This window comes from Lactuca serriola, chromosome 3 (genome assembly GCF_051521515.1).
Source record: "Lactuca serriola cultivar US96UC23 chromosome 3, Lser_US96UC23_V15, whole genome shotgun sequence".
Lineage (NCBI taxonomy): Eukaryota > Viridiplantae > Streptophyta > Magnoliopsida > Asterales > Asteraceae > Lactuca > Lactuca serriola.
Window position 1 is genome coordinate 261963488 of NC_136410.1, and position 10772 is coordinate 261974259.

Below are 10772 nucleotides of genomic sequence, written 5' to 3' on the forward strand. Positions count from 1 at the left end.
CACTACCCACGACCTTGAATTGGGAGCTGTAGTTTTTGAACTGAGAAGTTGAAGATACACAATTGGCTAGAGAACATATAGGTGATTCCTTATGTGCCGAGCCAGAAATAATCCATGAGACAACTTAAAAGATCGTGCAAATTAAGGATAGATTAAAGGCAGCACATGATCGTCAGAAGAGCTATGCTGATCTAAGATGTAAGCCATTGTAATTCCAATTTCAAGATAGAGTAATGTTAAAGGTCTCTCCTTGGAAAGTCGTAATTCGATTCGGGAAACGAGGCAAACTAAACCCACGGTATATAGGACCTTTTGAAATTCTAGCAAGAATTGGTTCTGTTGCATACCAACTCAAGTTACCTCAAGAGCTAAGCAGTATAAATAATATTTTCCCCAACTATTTAACAAAACCCATCCATAAGATAAATTTCGGGACAAAATTATTCTGACGGAGGGAGAATGTAACACCAGTCAAAATAGGTCAATAACAATCACATATGATTATCCCAATCATGTAATTTGATTTTGTTAAAATGTGATAAATTTACTATGTAATTCAAGTTAAAGTATGAAATTTCATACATAATTTATGATACAACTCAAAGTATACGTCCATACGATTCCAAAACTATAGAGAGCGTCTAAATCTGACGTCACGTGAAGAGCTTATGATAAACCCTAACACTGTAAATCTCTATAAATAAGAGGAATATAAAATAGACTTAGATTTAGCTCTTTCAATCTAAAAAAAAGTTGTAGTACTCAAAATTGCCTACGAGTGGATATAAAGAACGTCAAAAACGGAGATCGTATGCAAAAGTTATGACCTTCCGAAGATCCAACTGTCTAAGAGCATGACACGTGGCGGAAACCCTAGCCGCCTTAAGTCACGACGTGAACATGAATTTCACGTCGTGAAACATGTCAGGGACACTAATTGGGGCTAGAAAACACGTGTTAAAGCTACAGGGTGACTCATGGATGTTCACGACGTGACCCTAGGTATGTCACGCGTGAAATGGCCCATAACAAACTATAAATAGCGATCAAAGCTCATTCATTCCTGACACTATTCCTTTCACTCTCTCTCATTTCTGGAGGCCGTTTCCCTTCCCGAGCCTGACAACGACGAGCCTGTGACCGTTTAGATTCTATAGATCACTCTACTCGGGTGAGTTTCACGGCCCCACTTTTTAATGTTTTCGGGGGAAAACGCATGTTAAATATTGAGTACAAGTTAATACTATATTAATATAATAGTATTTTCGTCAATCAGGATATAATTATTTTGTATCTATGCAACTATCGTAAACTTGTTAGCATGTTATTGTTATAGTATTATACTAATGTAGATCTTGAGTTATACTTAGGATTCTATATATATTTCGTGTGCGATATAGTTCCATAGTTATACTCGGAAGTTCTATATGTTAATTGATATGTATGTTGTTACTGTTGGTTTTATGTCAAGATAAAACCAGGTATGTTATATGTTGTTGTTATTGGTTTTATGTCAAGAGAAAACCTCGTATGTTATATGTTGTTATTATTGGTTTTATGTTAAGATAAAACATAGTTTTAACTCAAATTTTAGCTATTGCACTGCCTAAGTATTATAAATATTAGGAGTAATGCTTAAAGCATAGTCTAATAACTTAGGGTTTTAGACAGGAATACGATTTTACTACTAGAACTAACAGAACTCGACAAGTCTACATGAGTTATTGTATTCATGAACTAAGATTGTAAATCTTAAGGAAAATCCTCTGACCTGTAACCGCTAATCCCGTGTGAGTGAGGAAGTCGTGTATGAATAAGATACAGGTTGACAACCCCACTCGTGGTTGCTAGCTACAGCACAACGGTTTGTGAGTGACGAACTATCCTTTTATTTGTTTATTGTTCCGACGTTGATGAAGGGTGTGGAACTTATCTTAAGTTGCGAAACTGGTAGCATCAACCAGAGGCTTGAAACTAGTCATATAGCCGCGGTTACAGACTCATGGTAGCAAATTGTTAGAAGCATTATACTTTGTCGATATACAAGTATGAATGTTAAGTATCAGTTTCCCAAATACTTATACTCTAGGTACAAGAAACTGGTAGGTATACCACTTGTATATTAAGTAGATAATTATACCTAACACACATACTTGTATAGAATTGAAATAGATTTATACGTAGCGGTTTTACTCGTATAGAATTGAAATAGATTTATACGTAGTGGTTTTACTCGTATAGAATTGAAATAGATTTATACGTAGCGGTTTTACTCGTATAGAATTGAAATAAGATTTATACGTAGCAACTTTCGTTTGTATGGAATTACAAACACTTATATTCATAGTATATGGGACTTATAGGTAAACTACTTATTTGGTAAGTAAACTTTTATACCTAGGATATATATGCTAAACATTGGAGAGTCAAAATGATACTTTCAAAACTATTGCATGTGATTATTGCATGTGCTAGTAAGGTTATATGTTTATATGATTATATGGTTATATGATTATGTATGTATCGGGCGAGGCCTGGTGATTGACAAATCTGTAATCTGAGCGAGGCACGATGCCGGTCAGGGCCCGATGCCGAGCGAGATTCAATGTCGGGCGAAGCCCGGGGCCGAGTGGGACTCAATATTGGGCAAGGCCCAATGGTGCATGGGGGCCAGTATGTGATTTTTGTTTATATGGTATGTGGTATCTTGGGGATCTCACTAAGCATTGTGCTTACAGTTTTCAGTTTATATTTCAGGTATTTCGGTTTTCAAATGGAAGAGCTCAAGATGATTGCAGAGCACACGCACCACATGGTTTCCGCATTCTGTGATTTACTCTGATTTGATATTGTTTTGGGAAATCTATATTACCTTGGTTTTATGGGAATGTTATGTATTGACGATTAATTAATCTAAAAACAAAAATTTTATGTTATTATTTTTTGGACGTTACAGTCGATTATTTCACTAAGTGGATCGAGACCGACCCCTTGACGACCATCATGGAAAGATAGATGATCAATTTCATGTGAGAGAACATTCTCACAAGTTTTGGCACCCCAAGGATTCTAATTAGCAATGATGACACCCAGTTAGAAGGCAGTCGCTTCAAGGAATGGTGCGAAGAAAAGTGAATGCATTGTCGATACACCTTAGTGGCACACCCCCAGGCCAATGGCCAAACGAAGGTATTGAACAAGACAATCGTCAATGGACTTAAGAAACGCCTGATGAAGTCTAAAGGAGCTTGGGTCATACAAGATAGTGGAGATGCACCAGAATAGAGCTTATGTATTGGAAGCACAAGACGAGAGGCTCATCCCTCGTACTTCGAACACGCACAATTTGCACTGCTTTTACTCCTAGAGTAAGGAGGAAGGACATGATAAGACGCATCAAGGGCGAGGGCAATATGATCTAAACCCAAGTGGACAATCACACCCAACAATTAGCTCTAGTTTTAGGCCATTTTATGGTGTCAGAGTTTAGTCATTTTTGTCCTCAACAAAAAATGTTGATATTTGCATAACATTATCAATAGAACAATGGAGGTTGGCTCTTTTTGAAAACAATTTAGATGTTTATTATTATTCAAGCTTGATATCATCTCTATAAGAGGTTGGGCATATTTACCAAGTGATAACAAGGACTGATCATCTACATCAGTTGAGTGAAATCGATGCAAGGATTCAACCAATTCTTTAGAGGTTCATAAGCTTTACCTAACACATGTCAACCCAGCTCAAAGGACCATTACTATAACATCCCCTTCTGGAACGTATCACAATAGTGTTCGCTTTGGGCTCCCGGCACGAAAACTTCCCAGGGTGTCACCCATCCTTGGATTGCTCTCGCCCGGGCATGCTTAACTGCAGAGTTCGTATGGGATCTACTGACCTCATGGCTTTAAAACGCGTTGTGACACGAAAGGTATCTACACCCCTTATAAGGAAATGTTTTGTTCTCCTTCAAAGCCAAAATGGTATCAGAGCTAGGGCACGGGTCGATGTGTTCGACAAGGACGTCGAACCCTATAACAGGGGTGAAGGTGGGTTGCACCTGATCCCACATTGGCTTGGAAGGAAAACAAAACATTTCCATATAAGGGGTGTAGATACCTTCCTTGTCGCGGCGCGTTTTAAAGCTATAAGGGCAGCAGATCCCATAAGAACTCTACAGTTAAGTGTGCCGGGCGAGAGCAATCTAGGGATGGGTGACCCCCTAGGAAGTTTTTTTGTTGGGAGCCCAAAGCGGACAATATTGTGACACGTTCCAGAGGGGATTATTACATCGACGACGACCCACAAGAATTTGGATCCACCCGGGGCGGTTGGAAATGGTCCAATAATATCTATGCCCTATTGGTGAAAAGGTCAGGGACTGCTAATGTTGGCTAGCAACATGGCAGGTTAGTTTTGGAAAGGAGCGAAAACTTGGCACTCCGGGAATTTCTTAGTGAGTTTGGTTGTATCCTTGTAGATGTATGGCCAGTATACCCTTAGGCAGAGTATCTTCCCAGTGAGTGCCCGTGGACCTTCATGCGCTCCGGCCACCCCATCATGGCTCTTTTGTAAAAATGATTGCCCTTCGATTTGCCTACAGTTTTGAGGGGTCCATTGGCATGACTGTTGGCACATTTTTTACTATTTCGGGGATCTTGACTAGGAAGTCTGCCAAAGCTTGGGCTTTAGTGTTGGTTCATGGGCGGTATTCTATGTCATGTTTACTTAACTCGACTGTCCATTTTGCTAGGCGTCTCGATTTCTCTGGTCTCAACAAGATTTGTTTTATAAGGTAACTTTTCATGACCTCGATCTGGTGCGCTTGGAAGTAGCACCTGAGGCACCTGCCCGTGTAGATTAATGCGAGAACCTGTTTCTCTAAGATCGGTTAGTTATGCTCAAGACCTTGTAATACTCTACTCACGAAATGTATTGGAAATTGTTTCTTATCCCTCACGATGACCCGTACCATTGATATGGCCTCACCGGATGCTTCCAAGTACATTTGCAAAGATTTTCCTGGTAGGGGGCTTGCCATGGCTGGGAGCTGGTGTAAAGCTTCTTTCATGTCTTCCAGGGCCTTGTCGGTCTCTGTTGTCCATTTGAATTGATTCTTATCAATGTAACCTTTCATGGTTTGGAAGAGTAAGAGAGCTTTCTCGGCTGACTTGGCGATGAATCTACAAAGTGTCATCAACTTTCCATTGATTTTTTGTTCACCTTTGAGGTTATGAGAGGTTTTGAGTCGAGGAAATCTTGTATCTTGGTTTGGTTCAACTAAATTCTTTCTTTGGTTATCTGATAACCCATGAATTGGCCTTCCTCCATCCCGAAAGTACATATATTTAAGTTGAGCTTCATCCATGCCTTCATCAAAGTTCGAAAGGTTTCTTCAATATCATGAAGCAATTCTGCTTCCTTGTGGATTAGGATAACCATGTCATCGACATAGACTTCAATGTTCCTACCAATTTGGTTCACAAACACTTTGTCCATCATGCGTTAGTATGTCGCCCTGACGTTCTTAAGGCCGAATGGCATCTTCTGTTAACAAAAAGTGTCGCGATCAGTATGAAAGGTCGTTTTCTCTTCATCTTATATTCTCATCTGAACTTGATGATAGCTTTTGTAGGCACTTAGGAAACACTTGGATTGAAATCCTTCTAAGGACTCAAGTTTTTGATCTATCTGCAGGAAAGGGTAGTGATCCTTTGGGCACTTAGGAAACACTTGGATACACATCCACCACGATCCATCATGTTTTTTCACCATTACTAGATTTGCTATCTAGGTAGGAAAAATTGCTTCCTGGAGAATGTCGGGATCCACTAGCTTTGCCACTTCTGCACTAATTGCCTTGTTTCTATCACCCACTTGCCCCCTTCTTTTTGCCTAATGGGGGTGCTCCACGGGATAATATTCAAGTTGTGCTCGCTGACCTTGCTGTTGACCCCTTCATATCTGTAGGTTTCCATACAAACACCTTGGAGTACTGCTTCAGGAGGGTGACTAACCTTAATTTGGCTTCTTTCGATAGGCTGGCACCTATTCGTATTGCTTTCTCTGGATAATCCGGGTGGATGAAGTGTTTTTCTGTGTGGAAATCTACATTTGATTTCATTAAGACTCGTACCAGCTCTGGTATAGAAATGACTTGATGGAAGTGGTGCACGCATGGGTTAGCACCAACGATTATGGCTGATTCGACACGTGTGCTGAACTTGATGATACTGTGGATTGTTGACGGTATGGCTTATAGTTGAGAAAGAGCCGACCGCTTAAGAAAAATGTTGTGCTCTGCTGGGAAACGTATCACTGAGAATCTGATCGCTCGTGTGATCCTATATTTCCCATCGTGACTAACTAATGTAAGCAGTAAATGTATGTTGCCTAGTGGCTATAGGTTATGCCCAGTGAAGCCTACGAGCAGACTGCTTGTTGAAGGTTTTTGAATTTCCTTCCAGGAGGTAAGCAGCTACCTGAAGCAATGTTCATTGAGTATATCAACGTTACTACCTTAGTCTACGTAAACACGATGAACTTGCGTTTAGTGTATGTAGCCAGTGATCAGGAGTGGATAATTAGGGTCCCAGTTGGGTGGACTTCGGTCTTTTATCGACAATTTAATGTTGAGTATATTTATGGATAATACCTCAATGTTGTCCTCCACTTCGTAAGGTTCGCTTCTCTTGCGAGGTCTGGTGATGGTGAAGATGTCACTCTTTTTCTCTTGGCGCTTACCTATGTCTTTTTTAGCCTGTACGTTCTTCTGGTCCGCATCGAACTTGGATCGCATGTCCTTTGCAATATTAGAGAGGTTTCCCTTTAGTTGCTTTTCTTTAATTTCTTTCTTCAACACTGTGCATTTTCCAGTATCGTGAGTTTTACTTTTGTGAAAATTACAGTACTTCCTCTTTTCCTTTTCCACCTTTGGAGGCATTTTCTCAACGGCATGTATGTCGGTTCGATAGCTCTGATGTTTATCCTCCCTAAATGAATGATATCTTCGGGAAGAATTTTGTGAATGCCCGTGGTGCTTGTCATGACCCCCGTCCTAGCGCTCTCGATGGTCGGTATTGGACCAGGAGACTATTTCTTGTTGTTTTATGTACGCATTGGCGACGAACTTTAAGTTAGATTCTTTTCTCTCTTGACATTTGATTTGTATTAGATATTTCTCAACTTCGTACTTGAGTTTTTTCCTTGATTAGGGTACCATCATTTGCATCTTCTTTAATAGAGCGTCGAGGAGTAAACCTTGGGCAAAGGCGCCGGTGACAAGGGATTGCTCGTGGCCAGGTACGTTTATCGTTGCTAGAGTGAATCTATTATAATACACTCTTATTGACTCTCCCTCCTTTTTCTTGCATGCCATAATTGAGTTTGTATGTCCCTTACCTTTCCTTAATTGCATGAAATTATCGAGGAAGAGGTACCAGAGTTGCTCAAAGCTCAAGACGCTATCGGGTCGTAGTGCCTTGAACCATTTTACCGTATTTCCCAATAATGTGACAGGGAAATACATGCAAGTGAACCGCTTATCCATTCTCAGTGACATTATCATCCATTCGTAAGATTCTATGGGTTCGCCTGGATCGGTTGTGCGATCGTACTTTGGGATGTTCGATATCATCGCCGAGTGTGGGATCTCATATTGTAAGAGCTCCTTGCAGAAAGCAGAGCTGGTACTCCTTACCGGGTTTTCCAAGTGTGGGTATGGAAATGCACCGTACATCATGAATTGTTAAGCATAATACGAGTTGCCATACATTTGATTTTACATCGCCTCCTGTGATATGTACGGTTGTTGTTGTGAGCTCATTTGCGTTCTTGGCTGCAACTATGATATTGATCCCGACTGCTAGAGCATGTACATATACCCCCTTGTGACTGCTGATCGTGAGAATTGAGCTATCCTGCTGATAACGGGTGAGAATTAGACTTCTGCGATGGTGGAGCTTGGTGAATTTATCCCTGCAACTACTGGATGTGGGGATTGAATTGACAGTTCGACATTGTGTGTTGCACGGAAGACAGTATGGTTCTTAGGGACCAAGTGTTCGTCCTTGCTTGTTGAAATATCGATTGTGGTTGAGAAGTCGGTAGCTATGACTACTGATTCCACTGTTATCTGTGGTGCTATGGTCGTGGTTGTGACCAGATGCTCTATTGTCACGGGTAGCGGTCTCTATAAGGCAGCCATTGTCGCCGCTGCGGAGTCCGCCATGGAGCCTGGTGCTTGTGAATTTGGCTTTTGGGTGGAGTTTTATCCTTCTGATGTAGACACTTATGTGTCATCGAGCGATGGCATAGATCTGAGTGGACTTGTCTCTCCTCCGCCATGTGCCACATGTCCTTTTCCCATCATTGCCGACGTCTAGTGTCATATCAAGGTTGTGTAACTCTGAGTACACGCCTAGATGGCGCCAAATGTTGTGGTAAGTTCTTTGAACTTAACGCCGTCTTGTGGTGGTTCCATTAGAGTTAAGCCCTACAATCACAACAATGAAGAAGCAACGTCAGTCGACGTCCGGGAGGTGGTGTCGGGACGAAGCTCTGACGGTCTAGTTAGCATGAGTGTATCTAGGGGTATGAATAATAGGGTTTTACATAGAAGGAGGCAATCCCTTCCTCTGGAGGAGAAGGGTTTCTTTTATACCTGTTATTCTCTGAGCATGATCCCAGCAGTATCCTTTGTCTTGTCTGGGCCGATAGGGTGTGGAGGAGTCCTATTGGTGGTCGTGCACCACTTGGGTCCGCCTGCTATTGGTGTAGAGGAGATAATAGACAACACTCTGAGAGGTACACTTGCTGCTCTGGGGAGTGTCCAATTGTATTTTGGCTTATTATAGACTTGATATTGTCATCTTGAATTGGACCTAGGTGCAAGAGCGCCAACTACCAAGATCCTAGTGGGAGAACACGAGGGCGCGGGCCCAGGTTAGGTGCTACGTCGGGTAGCGAGTGTTAACTAGGTCGTCCTAAAGATAGCAGTTCTATTATCTCTAACATATTCCTAGTGGGATATGTTAACATATAGGAAAGAATGGAGATCATTCCCATTATTTTCATCTTAAAGAAGCATGTTTATGGAAGGGTTTTAGTTCAAGACTTATAAGATCTACAATGAAATGGATCTTAAATGTTCACCTTACTTTATTAAATCATTTTCACATCTTGTTAATATGTTTAATAATCAATTTTCATGTAATAGAACTTTTGAAAGGCTAACTAGTGATCTCTATATAGTAACTCTAGAGATTGATGAATCTCTCAAATATTATGTAAAAAGGATTCCAACAAAAGAATTAGAACATCCAAACATACATGTTAATAGCGTTGTAGAAGGTTCCAAGATGGGTCTGAAAAAGATTTTTAATTCTATGAGTATCATGTAATGACCTCATGCAAGAGATTGGATGCAGTGACAAATAGAGCGCTCGGATTCATAATATTGGAAAAATATAGGAAGAGCTAGAAGTGGATCAATACGCCAACATCCTATGAAAATACCAACAAAAAAGTCAAAACTTTCTAAAAAATTCTACAAACCTAAGTCTTATATAATACCGGATGACCACTACTAAGTCAACGTTCTTGAAGATGAAAAAAAAAGAATAACATTATTGTAAGATAACTGACTATTGTTTTTCTATTGATGTTTCAAGGTTACTCTATGTGATGCAAAATCTAGGAGATAAAGCTAGATAGCCCAAAAAGAATGAAAAAGCATCCACTTGGAAAGACAGGTCCAAATAATGTGTGTCCCATGCAAAATCTGATGAGAAATGGGCACCTAAAAGAACTTCTAGGCGGAAAAAAGGACAAGCCAAATAACATGGAGCATTTTATGAGGAAGATACAACCTTTATGACCCCAACATGTATATATTGATGCATAGTTATGCATTTTGGATTAAAAATGTAGGTGCTACATAGTACATAGTAGTAATATGATGTTCAAATCTCACTAGGAAATACCTTGTAGGTTCACATAGATAATACGACGGTAATAAAAAAAAACAGTTGAATATCACCTCAAAGATCTTAAAGAAGCATTCAACATCATATCTCATTTCAACATGAAACTTAACCCTTCAAAGTGCCATTTTGGTGCAAAACCAGGAAAATTCACAGGTTATATGGTAACTAAGAGAGGTATAGAGACAATTCCAAAATGAATTAGGGAAATCATCAACTTGAAGTCGACATCTTGTACGAAAGACATCCAAAGATTAACTTGCATAGTAGTGAACTTAAATAAATTGATTTCAAAATCATCAAAAATATGTAAGCCCTTATACAATATTCTAAAGAAGAAAAAAAGAATTGAATGGATTAAAACACATGAAGAAGCTTTCCATGAATTAAAGAAATATTTATCTTTGGCACCATTACTAGTAAAGTCACTACACAGAGAGTTATTGTTCCTATGTCTCGCAGTATCTACCAATACAATAAGTCTCATATTGGTAATGGATCAAGATGGTGCTCATCATCATATCTATTATGTAAGTAAAAGATTTTTAAATGCCGAAAACATGTATTCTCATTAAAAAAATCTATCACTTGTTACTGCCTCGATTAAATTGAGACATTATTTTGAAACTCGCTACATTTGTGTCAATACTATCTTATTAGGTGTTTTATGAGAATATTAGAAATGTCATGTTGAATGGTTAAGCTGTTGTGAAATTAAGCATACATGACTTAAGATACAAATCACAATCAGTGATAAAATTTTAGGCCTTAACATACTTTGTGTTATTA